Source organism: Rhinopithecus bieti, unplaced genomic scaffold (assembly GCF_001698545.2).
Source record: "Rhinopithecus bieti isolate Rb0 unplaced genomic scaffold, ASM169854v2 scaffold_22, whole genome shotgun sequence".
NCBI classification, from domain to species: Eukaryota; Metazoa; Chordata; class Mammalia; order Primates; family Cercopithecidae; genus Rhinopithecus; species Rhinopithecus bieti.
This window is the reverse complement of record NW_016803136.1, coordinates 151,181-171,527: the sequence shown is the minus strand read 5'-3', so window position 1 is coordinate 171,527 and position 20,347 is coordinate 151,181. Positions and strand designations below refer to the sequence as shown.

Here is a 20,347-nt window from a genome sequence, read left to right as displayed (position 1 = left end):
CCTGGTTACTCAAAGAATAACGATCTTTGCAGGGAGATCAAACTGATTTTCTCCTTATACTGAATCATGCCACATATTAAATTGTTTCATATTGAATCTAGGACTTTTTTTTTTTTTTGACGGAGTCTCGCTCTGTCGCCCGGGCTGGAGTGCAGTGGCCGGATCTCAGCTCACTGCAAGCTCCGCCTCCCGGGTTTACGCCATTCTCCTGCCTCAGCCTCCCGAGTAGCTGGGACTACAGGCGCCTGCCACCTCGCCTGGCTAGGTTTTGTATTTTCAGTAGAGACGGAGTTTCACCGTGTTAGCCAGGATGGTCTCGATCTCCTGACCTCGTGATCCGCCCGTCTCGGCCTCCCAAAGTGCTGGGATTGCAGGCTTGAGCCACCGCGCCCGGCCGAATCTAGGACTTTTTAAATATAACTTTTAGTTTTTCCTGGAGTTTCGACTTGCCTTTTTCTTATTGCTGAGAGAATAATGTGCCTTCTAATCCTCAAGATGAGTTAACATCTCAGTTTTACAGTTACATGGAGGCTATTTTTTTTCCTGGCATAAACCCCTTCTGGATTCTTACGCCTGCTCCTCCTAGGCTGGGAGCTGCACGGCTATTATAACGGGACTTCCCTTTGCTGCCCTCCCAGGTTAGAAACACTGTTCTCAAGACACCATGTCTTCCTCGTTTTTGTGTTCACCTTAGTTTTTCTGGAACCCATCCTCAAGTAACCTTCATGTGCTACTCAAGTTTTTTTTTGTTTTTGTTTTTGTTTTCTGGAGACAGAGTCTTGCTCTGTCACCCAGGCTGGAGTGCAAATGGCGCAATCTCGGCTCACTGCAACCTCCACCTTCTGGGTTCAAGCAATTCTCCTGCCTGAGCCTTCCGAGTAGTTGGGATTACAGGCGTGCGCCACCACACCCAGCTAATTTTTGTATTTTAGTAGAGATGAGGTTTCGCCATGTTGGCCAGGCTGGTCTCGATCTCCTGACCTCAGGTGATCTGCCCGCCTCGGCCTCCCAAAGTGCTGGGATTACAGGCTTGAGCCACTGTGCCCAGCCTAGTCGTGGTTTTAAGACTTGAGTTACTATACTGAAGAAGACAGAGAAGGAACTTTTTTGAGATGATATTGGGCAAGGGAACTAAAAAACAAGTAATGATCAAATAAACAAGATGATTTCGGAAAATAATAAACGCTGGGAAGAAATAACAGAGGACGGAAGATGGAGGATGGAGGATGGAGTGGGGTGGGAAGTGTTGAGAGGACCGGGAAAGATGGAGAAGTCAAAATAAATGAACATGGACGTGGATCATGGAGGCCGTTGGCAACCTGGAGGGCATTTTCAGGAGCACTCAAAAGCGGGATGAGAAAACCAAAGGTGCAGTGAGGTTAATCTGCCCAGTAATAAGTAGGAAAGCCAGGATGACAGCTGTGGTCAATCTTTTTTTCTCCTGTTCTGTCATATGTGGTAAACTGGGCTGAGGAATGTGGATTAACTGGTCCAAGAATACTGGAGGGATGATGGGGACCCAGGTGTCAGGCTTTGCTGGCTCCTTCTTCAGCCCTGCGAAGGACCTGGACTACAGGTCATTGGAGGTGGGCACAGGGACTACAGGTCAGTGGAGGTGGGCACGGGGACTACAGGACAGTGGAGGTGGGCATGGGGACTACAGGTGAGTGGAGGTGGGGGGCACAGAGGCTTGGGAATGGCCAACTTCCAGGACTCGGGCAGTGGCTGCTGCCTGGCAGAACGGGACCTGGCAGTCTATTTCCTCCTCCTGTCTCTCAACCCCACAGCTGCTGTGAATACTCCAGCTACAGGGGACTGTGGAGAGGCACAGGGCCTGGCCCGCGGTAGATAGTCCGGATACAGGGGACCACGAAGGTCCATGAAGCCTGGCCTGCTTTCCCTGCGACCGTCCAGGGCCTGTGCCACAGAGGCCGCTGCTGGTCTGGCTGCTCATGGTTAATCCAGCTGCCCCTTGGAGCTGTGGCTTAGGCAGCAGTGGCCGTCGCGGGGCGGGACCTCAGCTGGAGGTGGTCCCCATGCTGTCCTGGAGCTCTGGGCTGGGCTGGGCGTTTCCGTTGCAAATGGTTCTTGGTGTTCAGCAGGCCGAAGGTCAACGGAGGTGGGACTACAGGTCGTGGCTTGAGCGGTGAGGTGGGGGAGCCTTTGAGCTTCTGAGGGGCTTGTTCCAGGATTGAGGTGGGAGGAGAGGGTATGAGGGGAACACCGCTGGATGGTGGGCACTTGGGGGCTTTGGAGGGTCACCCTAACTTCTTGGAGAAGGTGGTGTCATTCGTTCATTCGTAGTCATTCATTCTGTAAATACCAGCCCATCATGTGCAAGCCCTGTTCTGGGTGCTGGCGACGCCGCGAACGAGATGGACCAAGTCCACCCTGTGGTGGAGATGACTCTCCAGGGGTTGGGGCGCGGAGAAGACACATGAACAAACGTGGAGCAGCACTAGGGACCCCGAGGACGCCACTGAGTTAATGCAGAGCTCCTAGGGGGCGGCCTCGGAGGCCTCTCCGGGCTTAGGCGGGAACAAGCAGGAGCTGGCCCTGGGAAGATCTGGGTGGAACAGCTCCTGGCGGAGGGAACAGCAGGCTTCCCCCTGATGAGTCCCGGAGGCCCTCAGGCAGGAACCAGCTCAGCTGGGCATGTTCAAGGGGCAGATGGTGGCGTCTGGGGCAGAAAGCGTGAGCGGCGGGATGGCCCATCACACGGAGTCTCGCCGGTCAAGGTCAGGAGCTGAGATTTCACTTGAGTTTCATGGGATGCCAGTGGAGTGTCTGAAGCAGGGGTGTGATGTGATCTGTGTTTTTAAGAGATGACCCTAGTGCTGGAGACAAGTTAGGTGGGGATGGCTGTCACTGGGAGAGGATAGGGTTGGGGACGAGGCCACGTAAGGACTGAGGCCATTTGCTAAGACAGAGCGTCGGCCTCTTCAGTGTATTCTCAGCAGATGGGGAGGAATTGGGGTGAATGAGGGTTCTAGGAAGGAAAGAACCCTAGGCTGCCGGGGGCCGGGGTGAGAGGTTGCTTGGTCCACCCTGAGCAGCAGGCAGCAGGTGGTCCCAGACTTGCCGGTGAGGACTGTCCCCACGCAGACGCCATGCAGTGCTGGGGGCTCGTGCCCGGATGGGAGGGACTCATCTGTACTTCCAGGAGTGCCTCCGTGTTCCTGCAGGGACCGGCAGGGCCAGCTTCCCTCCTCCCTGGCTGCAGGATTGTGAGGTGGTTGTGCACGGAGCTGCAGGACCAGACAGACTTGGGTTGAGGTCCCAGCGTGGCCACGGTGGCGCCGTCTCGCGCAAGTCACTTAACCTCTCCGGGCCTCTGTTCTTTCATGTGTAAAACGGGGTCATTAAGCTTCCGTCTCTGTTGATGGATGCTGTGGTACAGCAGGAGCCTTTCGCCGACTCCGCTGGCAGCATGCAGTAAAGGATGCCTGCGATGGTTGAGAATCCACTCCAGGGTCCTGCCTGCTGAGGCCACACACGTGTTACCAAGGATGGAGCAGATCCCCAGACATTTCAGAAGAGGCTGAGTGACTCCCCATGGCATAGTCAGCTCAGGCCGCCGTAAGAAAATGCCACAGACTAGGCGCCTTCAGCAGCGGGCATTTTTCAGAGTTTGGAGGCACGAAATTCTGAGATCAAGGTGCTGGCTGATTCTGTCTGGCGAGGGCCCTTTTCCTGGCATGCAGACAGCTGCCTTCTCCTTGTGTCCTCGCGTGGCAAGAGGAGAGGGCTCTAGTCTCTCCTCCTCCTCTTGCTTTTTTGTGTTTTTGACAGGTTCTCACTCTGTCACCCAGGCTGGAGTGAAGTCATGTGATCATTGCCCACTGCAGCCTCCACTTCCTGGGGTCAAGCAACCTTCCTGCCTCAGCTTCCCGGATAGCGGAGACTACAGATGTGCGCCACCATGCCTGTCTAATTTCTGATTTTTTGTAGACACAGGGTATTGCTTTGTTGCCCAGGCTGGTCTCAAACTAGCTCTCAAGCTACCCTCCCACCTCTGCTTCCCAAAGTGCTGGGATTATAGATGTGAGCCACAGCACCCGGCCTCTTACTTTTCTGATAAAGACACGAGTCCTATTGGATTAGGGCCTCACCCTCGCAACCTCATTTTACCTTAATTACTTCCTAAAGACCCTCTCTCCAAATACAGTCACTCTGGGGGGGGTGGTCACGGCTTCAATATAGGAATTTTGAGGGAACACAGTGCAGTTCATAGCACCCACATTCTCCTCACTGGAATTCTTGTTTTCTTAAAATTGGAGCTCCCACAGTTAGTGCCATATTTTCTATAATTTACATAAAAGCCTCTGGAAGCCTTTGTAGCTCACTGGATGTCCTGAGCCAGCAGGGAAAACCCTCAGTGTTTGTGCGAGTTATTCATGTAAATGGCTCTCTCAATGGCTTAGCCTGTTGTGTGCCAGTATCCAAAAAGATCCAAAAAGAGAGGTGTTCAGGGTGGTCGCTTCCCTCAGGTCCTGACGGTCACGATGGGCCGACAGTGGTATTCTCTAGCGTGGTGTGCACTGTGGCTGGGACCGGGGTTCCCAGGACTCAAAGCAGCCAGGAGGGCTGCCTGGAGGAGTGGGCCCCTGGAGGCCGGGCAGACTTCTGCAAGGCTGAGGGCAGAGGGAAGGGCATCCGGGGAGGGGAAGACCACACAGGCCGAGGCTCGAAGCTGGAAACAGGCTGGGCGAGCGCCCAGCTGTGAGGATGAGGCCTGGGGAGCACAGAGGCGTGTGCTGAAGGGAAAAGGAGCACAGGATGCAATGGCAGATTCGACTTCGGGACAGTAGACGGTGGAGGAGGGATGGGGCCTGCTCCACCTGCCTCCGAGGCTGAGATCCTGAAAACACAGGGCAGAGCTGAGATCCTGGGGACGCTGAGTTGTAGGTGACTTGTAAGAGGGTGGAGTCTTTCGGAGGACCAGCTGCGTTTGAGCAGTGAATGGGCAGGTGCAGAGGAGTCTTTCGGAGGACGAGCTGCCTTTGAGCGGTGAATGGGCAGGTGTAGAAGGCTTGGGACCCCAGGGAGATGATCGCGGAGGCACTGACCCCCTGGGGGCCCTGCTGTAGGGAGTGGTTGCCTAGAACCCGAGTCACTGGAGAAGCAGGGAGGCCCAGACATAGCCCCTGCGAAGCCCTCATCCCTGCAGGCCTCTCTGATGTCTGGGAGGAGAGACACGGCCATCCGTTCCCCATTCCATGAATATTTATCGCATACCTCCTGGTGTCAGGAGCCAGGCAGATCCTAGTGCCGGGGCGGGGAGGAGGTGTGAAACCATCATGGGTAATTAATTACAGCTGGGGTTGGGGTTAAGCCGGCAGCCCTAGGGGGCTGGGAGGGCTCAACACGGTGCAGGGAATCGGGCCCTCCACTCTGGGCCTGCAGGTCTCTGGGGCACCTCCCTGTTTATCTCCATCTCCACATTCCGCCTCCGCACCTTCTGCGGACGGCTGCAGCCCGGGGCCCTGGGAGGTGTGTGGGCTCAGGCAGGCTAGAGAAGGGATGCTGGGGAGATCCCCGCCGTGGGAAGCATCCAGGCCCAGGCGTGGTCGGGGAGGACAGAGCCTCAGGTGCTCCTGGGCACACAGAGGTGTCCCCAGCAAGAGCCCTGGCAGCGTTCAGCAGCTAATGAGCTCGCGGGCAGAAGCCGAGATGCCGGTCCTGGGCGCTGCGTCCCCTCCGTAATTGGGCCTGCGTGCCTCGGCTGCCTGCCCTCATTATCTGAGGGCCCTGGTGGGAAGGGAGAGGGGCTGGCTGGTTGATGAGAGAGGCCTGGTGCTCCTAATTGCTTGGGATCTGAGTCAGCCAGCTTTGAGTCTCACTGAGAGTCCAGCCAGCGATGGGGAGGCTGGGCGGGGCCACAGCAGCGCCCACCTGAGCCTGGGATGCCTTGTCACTGTTTGAGGGAAGCGATGGGTTTTTTTCTGGTCTCAGCCAAAGGTGTCCCACAGTGTGGGTGCCGGGGAGCCTGCTATGAAACGATGGCCTGAGTCCTAATGAAGGAAGGCTGGGCAGTCTCATATTTGTCCGAGTCCCTTAGAGGAGGTCCAGCTCAGGTGGGGAAGGTGCCACCCAGCCCAGCATGGAGAGAAGGGGCTGGGCCAGAACCTGACCTTTCCCCCAAGCTGGCTTGAGCCCACTTGGCTCTGAGGAGGGGTGTGTCCTGCTGAGAGTCATCCCGGACCCCGGCAGGGATGCTGGCAGGAGCCTGGGGTGGGGGACATGGGCGCTGGCAGGATCCCGGGCTGGATGGGGGACATGCCATGTTCCTAAGGTTTCAGCTTCCCTCTGTGTTCAGTATCTGGGACTCGAGGCGCTGAAGCTGTGGAAGGAGCAGGGGGAGTGTCCTTGTCGCTCTTTTGCCTGCAGAGCCCACCTCTTTTCGTCAGTGTGTTCCTTTTTTCAGAGACAAGGTCTTGCTCTGCCTCCCAGGCTGGAGTGCAGCGGCAAACACAGCTCACTGCAGCCTCAAACTCCTAGACTCAGTTGATCCTCCTACCTCAGCCTCCCTCGTAGCTAGGACTACAGGCATGCACCACCTCGCCTGGGTAATTTTTTATTTTTTGTAGAGACAGGGTCTTGCTATGTTGCCCAGGCTCATCTCAAACTCCTGGTTCAAATGATCCTCCCGCCTTGGCCTCTCAAAGTGCTGGGATCATAGGCATGAGCCACCACCCCCAGCCTCCATCACTGCTTTATTCCCAGCAGCCAGCCCTCCACTCTTAGACATGGTGGTGATTCGTGACCTGCCTGCAGCAGCCGCCTAGAGAGAGTCTGCTCACCCTGAGAGGTATTCTCCTTCTGCCTTGGGAAGCTGTGGGGGTCCTGGCCCCGTCCAGTTTACAGAGAGCTCCTCCTGGAGGTGGAGGCTTTAGGGCCAGCAGAGTTCAGGTGCTGATGAGGTCTCTGCTACTCAAAGTGTGGGCCGAGGACCAGTGATGTGGACCCTCCCCTGGATGTTCATTACAAACGCAGAATCTCAGGCCCCCACAGACCTCCGAAACTGGAAGTTTCAGTATAACCAGATCCCCTTTGTGTAATGCTTTCAAGTTTCATCCGTAGGAATTTCCATCCTGTTTAAGGCGGAGGAACATTTCGTTGCACGCGCTCCGTGTATCCGCTCACCTGTGGTGGACGTTTGGGTTGCTCCATGTTTCAGCTCTTGGGAATACGCTGCAGTGAGCATGGGCATGCGCACCTCTCTGCGACCTGCCTTCGATTCAGTGGAATTGCTGGATTGTACGGCAGTTCTGTGCTCACTTGTCTGAGGAGCCACCATCCTGCTTTCCGTGGCAGCCGCACCGTTTTACATCCCCACAAGTAGAAGGCTTAGGGGAAGTCGGTGTTTTGCAGAGCCTGCCTCCCAGATGGGTGTGCGGCGAAAGTCCTCCGCGACCCCGTCCCCTCCTCCCTTTCCAAACCTGACCCTCAGTGCCCATCCTTTGGTGGAGCTGTGGAAGCAGCAGCCTCCTTGATACATTTCATCCGAGTCACCTGCAAATTGGCCTCACGATGTCCTTTCTCCTCTCGACCTAATTCAGACGTGGAGGACGTGCATTTGTGACTCATGACAAAGATGAATTTTTTCATTCAGCGACTGAAGCTTCCTAAATTCCCGGAAAAAGTCGCTTAATTCATCTGCCCCGAGGGGCCTGCTCCGGCGGCTCCGGCATCTCCGAGGCTATTTGGCAGGAATGGACTTGGCCCCAGTTGCTGGGATCGGAGGAGTGGACCAGACACCACACGGCGTCTTGGAATATCTGCCTTGCTGGGAGTCTGACGAGCGGAACGTCTCCATTGAGGCCTCCTTTTCTCTTGCTGTCTTGAGGCCTGCATGTGGCTTTTCTTCTTCCAAAGAAAGAACAGCTACTTTGTGCGGTGCTGAGCCCCTGCTGTTCACCCCAGCACACTGCTGACCTTCAGCTCAAGGTCATCAGCACGGAGGTAGCCAAGGGGCTGCAGGGACCCAGGGTGGGCCTGGGCAACCACACAGATCCCTGGCAAGGCCCAGAGCTTTCTGGACGGAGCTTTGCGTGACCTGTCCCCTGGTCAGTTCCTGTGTGCACTCAGCTCACCTTTGTGCCAGGCCCCAGGGCTGAGGAGGTGGAGATGCCAGCCCCTGCCCTCCAGGAGCTCATGGTTGGTGTCAGATATTGCAGTGCAGTGAGAAGTGCTGCTGAAGTAGAAGGCAGGGATGAGCGCGGGGCGGACCTGCTGCTGGATGGGCTTGCTGTGGAAAGGACCTGCCGTGGGGAGGACCTGCCGTGGGGAGGACCTGCCCTGGGGCGGACCTGCCGCCGGACGGGCTTGCTGTGGGGTGGACCTGCCGGGGGGAGAACCTACCATGGGCGAGCTGTGGCACCTGGGGAGGTGGGGGAGGACCCCAGGCTGCAGAGTGGAGCGGATGTGGCAGCCAGGCCTGGAGGGGGGTGACCAGGTGCCAGGAAAGGGCACTCCAGGAGCAGGCACAGCTCTGCAGGGGCAGGTGCCGAGGAAGTGTGGGGGCACTGGGCACAGCTGGGGGTCTGGTTATGCCGGAGTGTGAGAAGGAGAGGAAGGGAGGAAAAGGGAAGAGGAGGATGGCAGAGGGGAGAGGAAAAGAGGCAGTGAGAGGTAAGAAGCGGATGGGGAGGGAGGGAAGGAGATGTGAGGATCGGGAGGGCCCTGTGTGCCGGGCACAGGGGCTGGGCTTGTGTCCTGTGGGCAGCAGAGCCATCGAAGGGCACTGAGCAGGGAAGTGACAGTCTCAGGGCCTGGGAGGAGGTTAAGTCCAGATGCAGAGAATTCGTGGATATTGAATTATCCAGTTCGCCATAATGACGGCCTGAATTAAGGCAGGAGCGGCCAAGATGGAGACTCTGAAGACAGGAGTTAGCAATGGCAAAGCTGCCAGCCGTGCAGAGCTCACTCTAGAGGCACCAAGTCCGCACCCACCTGAGGAGCAAAGCCCCCCTGCGAGGTCACGGTGTCCACGTTGCTAGTGAAGAAGTGGAGGCGAGGTGTTCCGGTGAGTCCAGGCTGGATCCCAGGCCGTGGGTTAGAAAGGGGCCAGGGAAGTCGGGCGCAGTGGCTCACACCTGTAATCCCAGCACTTTGGGAGGCCAAGGTGAGACCAGGAGTCTGAGACCAGCCTGGGCAAAGTAGTGAGACCTCATCTCTACCGGAAAAAAAAAAAAAAGCTGGTCATGGTGGTGCCCAGTTGTGTTTCCAACTACTTGGGAGGCTGAGGCTAAGGACTGCTTGAGCCTGGAAGGCTTGAGCCCCAGAGGCAGAGGCTGCATTGAGTCACGATTGTGCCACTCCTGGCTAATTTCTTATTTTTTGTAGAGACTGGGTCTTGTTACGTTGGCCAGGCTGGCCTCAAACTCCTCAGGCGATCCGCCTGCTCAGCCTCCCACACTACCGGGATACAGGCGTGAGCTGCCAACCTTAACGATAAGTCATTGAAGCCTCAGATTTTATCTCCACCCAGAATCCTGTGGAGCACTGCCAAGGTTATTTTCTGATTGGGATGCCTCATAGACATTACATATTAAGGTACAATCCAACCCCAGAAAATAAGTCAAACACCACAAGTGTGTGTGAGACATGACGCTCCCGCCCCTGACCATAGCGGTCTGGGTGTTTGTCTTCTCCCAGCTTCCCTCTGTCTCACACTCACACAAATGTTCGCAGGGTGGACACGTGTATACAATCTTCATGGGACCAACATGTATTGCTTATTCTGGAATTCCGTTTTTTCATCTTCTTTTCCTACTTAATAAGATACCAAAAACGTCGTCCCATGACTATACATATAAATCAAATTTCAGTTTTAGGAGCTGTGTTGTACACGGGGCTTTTTTACACGTCCCTCTACCCCCCCTTTTCCAGGTGGCTCACACACCTGCTGGGCAGGCCTGGGGTGAGTGTGGGGGGCAGCTGGGAGGGCCAGGCCTGGACCCACCCTCCCTCGACTGCAGACGCCTCCCATCCTGTTTCCCGTTGAGTTTAGCCTCTTCCTGGGGTCGGAATCTCTCCTGGGGCCACGGCCCTCTCTGCTGTCTACTCCCCACACCGCGCACAGACACACCTGCCCACGTCTGAAATCCAGCTGAAGGCGAGGCTCAAGTCCGTTCCCTGCAATGGCTCCTTGGACCTTGTGTAAACGGAGGGACAGACGTAGGGGGTGGGGCGGGGTGGTGGGGTGAGGCCGTGCTGCCTAAATTCACAGGTAAAACACATTTGAGCCTCCGTGTTCTTGCCTGGCCTGCTACACCCAGACCTGCGGGAGTCGGAAGACAGCGATGCTCGGAACCTCCTGCGTGACCTCATGAAAATCTGTTCCCCTCTCTGGCCTTCCGGTGACAGGCGAAGGCTGGACGAGAGAATCTCTTGGGCCTGCCTGCGGTTTCCTCCCAGGCAGCTGGGGCTCGGTCCAGGCCTTGCAGCCTCGTTGTCTGCAGATGCCACAGCAGCAGCAGCTGGGCTGGGAGCCGAAGCTCGTGCCTTGTGCCTCTGGGACGCGGCTCGATGGGTGGTTATTTTAAGGCTGTGGCAGGTTTGCCGCCCAGTTCGCTTTGGCTCACGCCATAGTGAGTCTGCCCTCTGAGTGAGAGGAGGTCAGGGTAGGGGGTACTTCTGAGAGCCCCTATGCCTGACATTTCTATGATGTCATGTGTCCCTCATGGCCCCCGGGAGATGGGCAGGCAAAAGGCAGTGTTTATACTCGTTTTCCACATGGAGACACTGACCTCAGAGGGATGACTCCCTCTCGGTGACACAGCGAGTGCCTTGCAATTACACCCACAGAGAGCTTCAGAACTTTGCCTACAGGCCGGGCGCAGTGGCTCACACCTGTAATTCCAACACTTTGGGAGGCCAAGGTAGGAGGAGCACTGGAAGCCAGGAGTTTGAGGCGACCAGCCTGGGCAACAAAGCGAGACCCTGTTTTAACAAATGAAAAAATCTAGCTGGGCATGGTGGTGCCCCTGTAGTTGCAGCTACTTGGGAGGCTGAGGCAGGAGATCACTTGAGCCGAGGAGTTCAAGACCAGCCTGGGCAACATGGCAAAACCCCATCTCTACAAAAAAAAAAAGCCAGAAATGGTGGTGTGTACCCATAATCTTAACTAGTGGGGAGACTGAGGTGGGAGGATTGCTTGAGCCTGGGAGGTTAAGGCTACAATGAGCCGTGGTCCCACCACTGCACTTTAGCCTGGGTGACAGCGTGAGACCCTGTCTCAAGAAAAAAAAAAACGCAGAGAACTTTGTCTATATACCTTTTAAGATGTAAAGAGATCTAAAGAAGCACAGGAGACTCCCAAAGAAAGGTGATGTCTGGCCTCACTTCTGAATGAGGTGGCCGATGGAATGAGGTGACTGACGGCTGCGTGCCCCCGATGCTGGGGAAGGGATTGCAGCCCCTGTGGCCGAGCATCTGGGGTGAGAGGCAGCACCCAGCCCTGGGCCCCCCTGAGGCAGGGCCCCCTACAGAGTGGGCCTGAGACCTTGCCCTGGTCTGTCCCACCCTGGACAATGATTGGATACGTGGAGGAGTCACGGCCCAGCCTCACTATGAGGCCAGCCCCTGCTAGAGTGGGTAAGAGCTTCTGTAGGCCTAGGCTGGGGTAGCTGGGACCCTGGTCAGGGCTGTCCTGCAGTGACTCCTCCTCCCCAGGCACCTGCCACCCGGGTCCAGGGCTGTCTTCCCCAGGTCTGGTCAGTGTAGCCTTGGGAGATCTGCGGCAGCAGGAAGAAGGATGGTTGGCAAATCCACTTAGCAGCCGTTACCAGGCGCCGTGATTTTGTGCAGCCTCTCGTCCTCTGTTGTGGTAAATAACAGATAATGACATTTGCAGTCCAGCGCTGCCCCGTGCCGCACACCTCGCCGGCCGTGCCCTGCGAGCTGCCACACCCTGGGAGGCCTGCGATTCTTCACTGGCCTCCGGTCGTCCCTCTGATGCTGGCTCTGACATTTCCCTGCAGCCGTTTGCTGTTCGAGGACCTTCGCTCGGGATGGACATAGTCTGTCTCGTTCCCGGTGGGAGGACACGGGGGGCAGGTCTTCTGCCGATGGGGGATTTGAGGGGAAAAGAGGGAGCTGGTTCGTTTCCCCCAGGCTCCTTTTAGCCTGGGCCTCAAAACTGAGAATCAGGCCTTTGTCGGGGGCCTCTAGCCCTCTCCTTCCAGACTCTCCTTTTACCCTTGTTGTCCTGCCTCCCATGGGAGGGAGGGAGGGTTCCGCCCCAGGTTACAGATGGATAAACTGAGGCTGAGAAGGGTGAGACCCTTCTATCCAGGAACCATATACAGTCTCAGACAGCAGCGGCGTTCGGGCCCTGCAGGGAGTGAGGCCTGAGCACCTGGGTTGCCCATTGCAGGGCCCCCACTGGGTTCCAGACTGGATGAGTCTCATTTGCTTTCCAGCCCGTCCTCTGCTCTCTTGCTTGTTCAAATGCAGCTCCGGTCAGGTCACTGTCTCCCTCCTTCCCCCCAAAGTCTTCCATGGCTCCCTGCTGCCTGCAGCATCAACTCTAAAACACCCCCACAAGGTCCCAAGGCCCTCAGTTCATTCCTTGGCTGCAGCCTGCTGACTTGAGCAGCATGAGTGAAATCCCCTGCTGGGAGTTCTAAGGCCCAGGGCCAGGCCTGGCTCCCCCGGCCCCGACCTGCCGTCCGCCTCCTTGGAGCTCTGTTCTGTGCATAGCAGGTCCCTGTGGGATCGTTAGTGCCGTTGCTGTTAGAATATTAAGAAATCCTGCAATTCTTGTCTAGTCTGCTGCATTTTTCAAATAAAAAAAATAAGTCCCAATAACTTGTACTTGCTGGCTGGGAGTTTTTTTGTTTTTGTTTTTTTTTGTTTTGTTTTGTTTTTTTTTTTTGGAGACAGCATCTCCCTTTGTCACCCAGGGTGGAGTGCAGTGGCCTGATCTTGGCTCACTGCAACCTCCGCCTCGCGGGTTCAAGTGATTCTCCTGCCTCAGCCTCCTGAGTAGCTAGGATTACAGGAGTGTGCCTCCATGCCTGGCTAATTTTTTTTGTTTGTTTGTTTTTTTAGTAGAGATGGGGTTTCGCTGTATTGACCAGGATGGTCTCCAACTCCTGACCTCAAGTGATCTGCCCACCTCAGCCTCCCAAAATGCTGGGATTACAGGCATGAGCCACCATGCCCAGCCTGGCTTGGAGACTGTTGACTGTCTCCCAGGCATGGGAACGAACACAGGGAAGGGAGAGGGTATTTTTATGGACTGACTTTTTAAGAGTTGTGATAATCCTAGAACATCAGAGAGGCCGGTGCTCTACCCCTGGGATTGGGGTGGGGAGGGCTACCGAGGGGCCCCAGCATGCCTCACTGAGCCAGTGGGGGCAGAGCTGGAGGATGTGGACAGTCTCCTGACTTTGGCCGGGTGGTCTGTGCTGACTCGTTTTCTGGTGGACCCTGGCACTGGGTCATAGGGGAGGAGACGTCAGGGTTCCTGAAGGATGCGTAGAAGTTTCCCAGGTGTGAGCCACAGGGCACGGAGGCAGGGAGGTGGCTAGAGGGTTGGGAGCAGACAGCAAATGTGGGGCTGGCGTGGTGGGCTTGGCAAGGCCAGTGGGGATGGGACTAGAGAGAGGTGGGGCCGGGGAGGGAAGTTTGTGTGTGTGTCCCTGTGTCATTCTCTTGCCTCACTCCCCATCAGCTCGTGAAGCCTCCCTGTCCTCTGGCTAGTCCAGGGCCCGCTAGTAACAGGGACTTAGACATGTTTGCGGAATGCCCTTGGCAACATTGGCCCTGAACTGTGACCAACCCTGCTCTTCATCAAATTCTAGGGGACAGGATGGTGGAGAGAGAACCGAGGCTGCTGCCTCACCTTCCTGGGAGGTTTTCAGGCTTCCGGAAGCACAGGAGTTCAGCGTCTTGGGCATCAGGCCCTAAAAATAGAGGAAAATGCCGGGGAAAGGGCCTTTTCCTATTCTCTCTCAGTCACTCAACACAGCACACTCCTGGGACCTCGAGTCACCGAGATGTGTGCGGATTTCTCCCACCCACTCGTCATCCGTGTTCTGCAGCAGATTCTCCAGTGGGCTGTGCTCAGTTCAGACGCTGTCTACCCCGAGGTAACATCAGATCCCACAGGACGAGGGCTCGGCCCCAGGAGACTGTCCCCCGCCCCGATGCCAGTCGCACGTCCAGGCCTCTGGAACTTCTGAGCAGCTGGCTGCGAATCGGGGTTCCCACAACCCATACTTTGCGTTCAATAATTTGCTACAGCGGCTCACAGAACTCTCAGAGAAACGCTTTGCTTGTGTTGACTGGTTTATTACGAAGGAAATTACAAAGTACACAGATGAACAAGGCGGCCTCCAGATGGGAGAGGAGCCGCGGGTGGGGCACGTGGGGATGGGTGAGGGGCTCTCGGAACTTTCACATGTTCAGGAACTTCCACATGTTCAGCTATATCTGGAATCTCCCCAGGCCCCGTCCTCTTGGGTTTTCGTGGAGTCTTTGTCACGTAGGCCTGGTTTATTAAACCAGTGGCCACTGATGATGGACTCAATCTTTCTAGCTCTTCTCTGGAGATTGGGGGTGGGGTGGGACTGAAAGTCACAGCCCCTTGATCATGCCTTGGACTTTCTTGTGACCAGACCCCAGTCAACCCATTGGCATACAAAAGACACTCATTGCTCTGGAGATCCCAAGGGTCTGGGGAACTCTACGTCAGGACGAAGATCAAATATATTCCACAGTGTCCCAGGCCCACAGGCTGGTCAGGTGCCAGGAGCTGCGGAATTGCTGAGCTAGGATCTGCTCTGCCAACCTGAGCTCCTTGTGGGGCCAGGGCTGGCCACAGCGGTGTCCTCCCTCCCAGGTGAGGCTTCCGGCCGCCCTCAAGGAGGCAGAGTCACTTGTAGCCATTGGCTCAGGGGCTGCTGAGAGGGAGGGATGGGGTGTTTTCGGGGATAAAAAATAATGATTTTTTTAACATAGCCCAGGCCAGGTACCACCAGGCACCAGGCCCTTCTCTTCTCTATGAGAAACTGTCTGTGGGACGCCCCTGCCCAGGGCTTCCAGAACACAGAGGTGGGTTATACAAGCAGGGCTGAGTGGCGAGGCCGGGGCTGGCTCCGTCTGGAGTTTTTGTTTCCCGTGTTCGTGTTCCCGGAACGGCCAATGTACATCTGAAAAGAGGGCTGCCGTTCTCCTCGGAGGACCTGGAACCCCACCACCCACAGGACGGCTCCATCCTCTTTCCTTCTCCCGGCTCCTTTGTAACCAGTGATGTTTGTTTCTCGGCCCAGTGAGGACCCTTTCCCGCAGGCATGGGGTCAGAGAGTGTGGGCAGAGGCGAGGTCGGGAGCAAGATCCCGGTCCGGCCCCCCACCTGGTAACCTTGTGTGACCAGGACAAACCACCGGAACTGTCTGTGTCTTAGTTCAACACGTCATCCCTGGGAGGCTTCATGCCACATCCAGCACAAAGTAGGTGTCATCTGAGCTCTTGCTTTCATTATCACATTATTACGGACCTGGGTTCCAGTCCTGGCTCTGCCAGCTCCTCGTTATGTGAACTTGGCCGAGCTGTGCAACGCCTCTGGGCCTTCGGTTCCTCATCCGGGATGTTCAGGCCATGAAGCCTCCCTGGCAGGGCTGTTGTGAAAGTCGACAAGATTAGACGTGATGATGATGATGCGTGTTGAACGCCGAGGGCAGTGCTGGGCCTGGAATAAGCGTTCAGTTGGTGACGGCTGTTACCATGATTATGAGTTGTAAGTTGTACTCGAACCACGTGGCAGGGAGTGAGATGGACGTGAGCCGGTGTCCTCCACCTCCTGGGCCTCCTCCTGCACTGACTTCCTCCCTGCCTGGAAGCTATTCTCACAGGCCAGGGAGACAGGTAGGAGAGCAGCTGGCTGCTGTGGGACTGGGGTGGGGGCGGGTCCTGGGAGATGACTGACCGGAACGTCAGTCCCCTGGTGATTCAGGCAGAGCCACATGGAGCCGTGACTGGAGGCTGGAGGACATGCCGGGCTCAGCGTGGCTTAGACTCTGTCAGTTCCAGGGGCCTAGACCGCCGGGGGTGGAGGCTGGGGACATGCCGGGCTCAGCGTGGCTTAGACTCTGTCAGTTCCAGGGGCCTAGACCGCCGGGGGTGGAGGCTGGGGACATGCCGGGCTCAGCGTGGCTTAGACTCTGTCAGTTCCAGGGGCCTAGACCGCCGGGGGTGGAGGCTGGGGACATGCCGGGCTCAGCGTGGCTTAGACTCTGTCAGTTCCAGGGGCCTAGACCGCTGGGGGTGGAGGCAAAGAAAGGGGTTTCTCCCTTTAAGGCTGGAAGGAGCTGATGCGGGCTCTGGGATTCCAGTCCCAGAAGGATTTGTTGGAGCCGCCAGGCGGAAATGTGAGTTTAGAGCTCGTGGAAAGGTTGACACCGGCCAGGGACTCTCCTAACCCTCGGCGCGGTGTCGGGAAGACCTGGAGGACTTGGAGAGGGTTGTGTGCCAGAGCTTCTGATGGAACTCTCCGCAGAGGGATGGCTCGGATGCACGTGGATTTCCAGTCCTCAGTCACCCCCTGGGGAGAATCGGTGTCACGGTTTGTCCTCACACGACGCCCCACGAGACCAGGCCTGTCCCCTTGGATGTTTGAAGGGGAGGATTCTGGAGTCTCCCAAGAGGCCTCCCGCGCAGGGCTGGTGGATTCCTTTTCCTTCTCCAGCAGGACGTTAGAGCGGCATTGATCCACATTTCAAAACCCAGGCTCCCTTTGGATACTCGTGGAACCCTTCCACATCCTTTTTTTTATACGTGATTTGAAGTTTCAAAACAGTATTGTGTGTTTGAAAAAAGTGGGCATGACACTGAGTAGCCCGTCCATGGGCCCTGCAGGTTCTGACTGCCCCCCACAGCCCTCAGAGGCGAAGGTGCGGACCCGTGGGTGGCCGTGGCGAGCCATCAGCGGAAACGAGCACGCGGGGACTTGCCTGGCCTCTGGGCTTGACGTCCTCAGTCTCGTTACCAAGGTGGGGCTGGTCCAGGAGCTGCTCCTGGCTGTGTCCTCTGGCCCCGTAAGGACAGCTCCTCTGTCCGTCCCACACTGAGGTGCGTTCCGCCTGACGTCCATTTCTGCACAGGTGTTCTTCAGTCCCGGTCAGACTTAATGCTCTGTCCGCTCAGGTTGGCCTTTCTAAAATTTGAGTGGGTCTCACTCTCACCCAGGCTGGAGTGCTGTGGTCCAGTCACAACCTACTGTGGCCTCGACCTTCTGAGCTCAAACGATTGTTCTGAGTAGCTGGGACTACAGGTGTGCACCACCACGCCCGGCTAACTTTTGTATTTTTCTTGTAGAGATGGGGTCTTGCTATGTTGCCCAGGCTGGTCTCAACCTCCTGGGCTCAAGTGATCCATCCTGTGCTGGCGTTTGTACATCTCTTCACCACATCAGCAGTCCCCACACCTCACGCTGGGCTCAGACCTGGCACCCATTGTGTCCTCCACAGATGCTGAATGAACTCCTGGAGACCAAGCCCCACGTCCTGTGCTTCCTCCTTTGATCGAACATTATTAGATTTGCTGGGTTTTATTTTTATTTTATTTTTTTGACACAGAGTCTTGCTCTGTCACCCAGGCTGGAGTGCAGTGGTGCCATCTCAGCTCACTGCAACTTCCGCCTTCTGGTTTCAAGCAATTCTCCTGCCTCAGCCACCAAGTAGCTGGGATTCCAGGTGCGTACTACCACGCCCAGCTAATTTTTGTATTTTTAGTAAAGACGGGGTTTCACTGTGTTGGCCAGGTTGGTCTTGAACTCCTGACCTCATGATTCACCCACCTTGGTCCCCCAAAGTGCTGGGATCACAGCCATGAGCCACCGTGCCCGGCCAGATTTGCTGGTTTTTGAAAACCCCCCTCTCACCTTCTGGTTTAGCCACCCCATCCACCCCTTGGTCCAAGCTCCTGTTGAATGCACTGTGCCCCCGTCACTCATGCTGCACAGCCCTCGGTCCAGTTCCAGACGGCTCGAACCTCCTTTGTTTCCTGTGTCCTGCCGGAAAAGATGCAGAAACCTCTCTGGAACTGAGAGGGGATGCGAGGTTAACCAGGACAGGAAAGGGGTTCACCGAGGCCCCGTGGGGTGGGCAGGTGAGGCGCTGTCTCCCCTGGCCCCCCGGACCCCCTGCCTCCAGCCAGCCTGGCGGTTTCACCTCGTCAGAATAAACTGATTTCCCTGCGACTGACACTCGCTGAGGCACGAGTGCAGAAACAATCCGAAGCCCCGTCCAAGTCATGATTTCTTATTATGCGCTCCGTGAATGTTAATAGCCAACAGCTGATGCTGTTGCCTTTTTTAACCCTCCTCTGCACTCGGGACGCAGTGGTAACTGCATGAGTGGCAGGCGGAGGGAGGAGGTGTTTGGTGTTTTGGAAGCGGAGCTTGAAAGCGACAGGAAACGATGGTGCTTGCTTTCAACCGGGAGGGGTGGCTGGGGGCTGGCACAGGCCTGGGGTTTGCAGGTGGTCCCCAGGCCATGTCAGAGGCTCTTCCGATGGAGGGGAAGGGCCTGCTCGGTGGTGGTGCTGCAGACTGCCGGCAGCCTTGGTAAAGGGGTGGCTCTGCCCTGTGTGGCTGGTTCCCCTGGGAGCCACCAGCAGCCAGGATGGAGGAGGGCTGGTGTTCCCTTTGCAGGACATGGGTAGGAAGCCCAGAGAGACTTGCCTTCCTCCTCAAATGTTTCTCCCCTTGCCTCTGGCTTCTGCCTCAGACCAAGCAGCCGGTGGCTGTGCCTCTTTGGGGCCTTCTGTGGCTTGGCATTTGTGGGTGGTCAGGGCAAGGTCGAGAGCTCCGCGTGGCCCCCCGGCTGTGTCCTAAGGAATGGGAAGACGGACCTGGCTGTGCCCCTCCCACTTGAACCTTGACCTCATCTCTCATTCTGGAAGAGGAGCCAGGGCCCAGGGAGCCAGCCCTGCCTTTCCTCAGGGTGGGGACAGTGAAGTGGGGTCCAGGCAGGAGGATGCTAGCCAGGCAACCAGGCCCGGCTGGGGTAGCAGGAGCCCAGGTCCGAGGCTCAGACAGAACAGGGTTCGCATCCCAGGTCCCTGCGTCCAGTTGCTTAACCTCAAGCCTCAGATCCCTTGTGTCACACAGGAACAGTCATACCCACCTCAGAGGGCTGTGGTGAAAATTAAATGAGATTCTACGTCAAACAGCTAGCTTGGTGCCTGGTATAAGCATAAGTACCCAAGAAAATATATAAATATTTATAATTATATACATTAATATCTGAAATGTATATACATTTAAAGTCATTTGGCAGCAGGGCCTGGGTTCCAGACAGCGCCTACAGCAACAGAGCCGTATCCAGCCTTTCCACGGCCAGCCCGCTGGGGCAGGTGATGTTTCCCCAAGCCTGTGGATGGTGCTACAGGGGCTGAGCAGGGCTGAGCTTATGATCGGAGGGGCCAGTGAGCCAGGGACAGCATCTGGGACCTGCTGTGGGGGTGCACAGGCCTGATTACACTTGGGCCGCGGTCAGCCACTGTGACTGTCTCCTGCCTGTCTGCGTGGACACTTTCAGCTTCTTTAATCCATCCTGACCTGCAAAAATCCAGACCTGGTCAGAAAATGAAGTTGGGGCAAGTGACTTTCCAAAGCATTTAGCATAAGCGTCCTTTAAATAGGAATTCTGCTTATCCATTTAAAATAGATTTTGACTTTGCACAGTTGGATTTCCATTTGGGCTGATATCCTTCTAGGTAGTTCTCTGTGTATATATAGATGCCTCTGTAGATGTGGACATATCTACATATTTATGTGGTGGATGGCCCTGCCATGCAGACGGTTTCCAACGTGCTTTTTTTAACTTAACAATTTCTGGTGAATATTGCCCCATACAGCTTCGTCGTCATTTTCGCCACTTTTTCTATTTACGTCATCATTGTCTTTATCGCTGGATAGCCTTCCCCTAAACCCAGTAAGATTTTCCCTTTTGAAGGTATGATTTCTAGCATCAGGAGGACATTGTGTGGTGTGAACCACACCCGTGGAGGCTCCCTCGTCATGCTGCTTTGTGCGTGCACCGAGGCCGTTCAAACGTAGTTATTTCTTTCCCTGTTTTATCGCGGCAGGGGGATGACCCCTCTGGAAGCAGCTATTTCTTTCCCTGTTTTATAGCGGCAGGAGGATGACCCCTCTGGAAGCAGCTATTTCTTTCCTTGTTTTATCGCGGCAGGGGGTAACCCCTCTGGAAGCGTCCTCCGCGGCAGGGTTCCTCCTGAGAAACCAGTTCACCTGCCAATTTCAATTCACTGGAACTCTCAGGAAAGAGTAATTTTCCAGATAAAAGATTGCTGTTTTTTTACATGAGATGGT

At 56.1% G+C, this 20,347-nt stretch overlaps 1 protein-coding gene across 12 annotated transcripts in view; it reads left to right on the top strand.

The window, feature by feature from the left end:
* Nucleotides 1-20,347, top strand: part of RPH3AL (rabphilin 3A like (without C2 domains)) — a 142,188-nt gene that overhangs the window by 43,861 nt on the left and 77,980 nt on the right. The window lies entirely within an intron of this gene.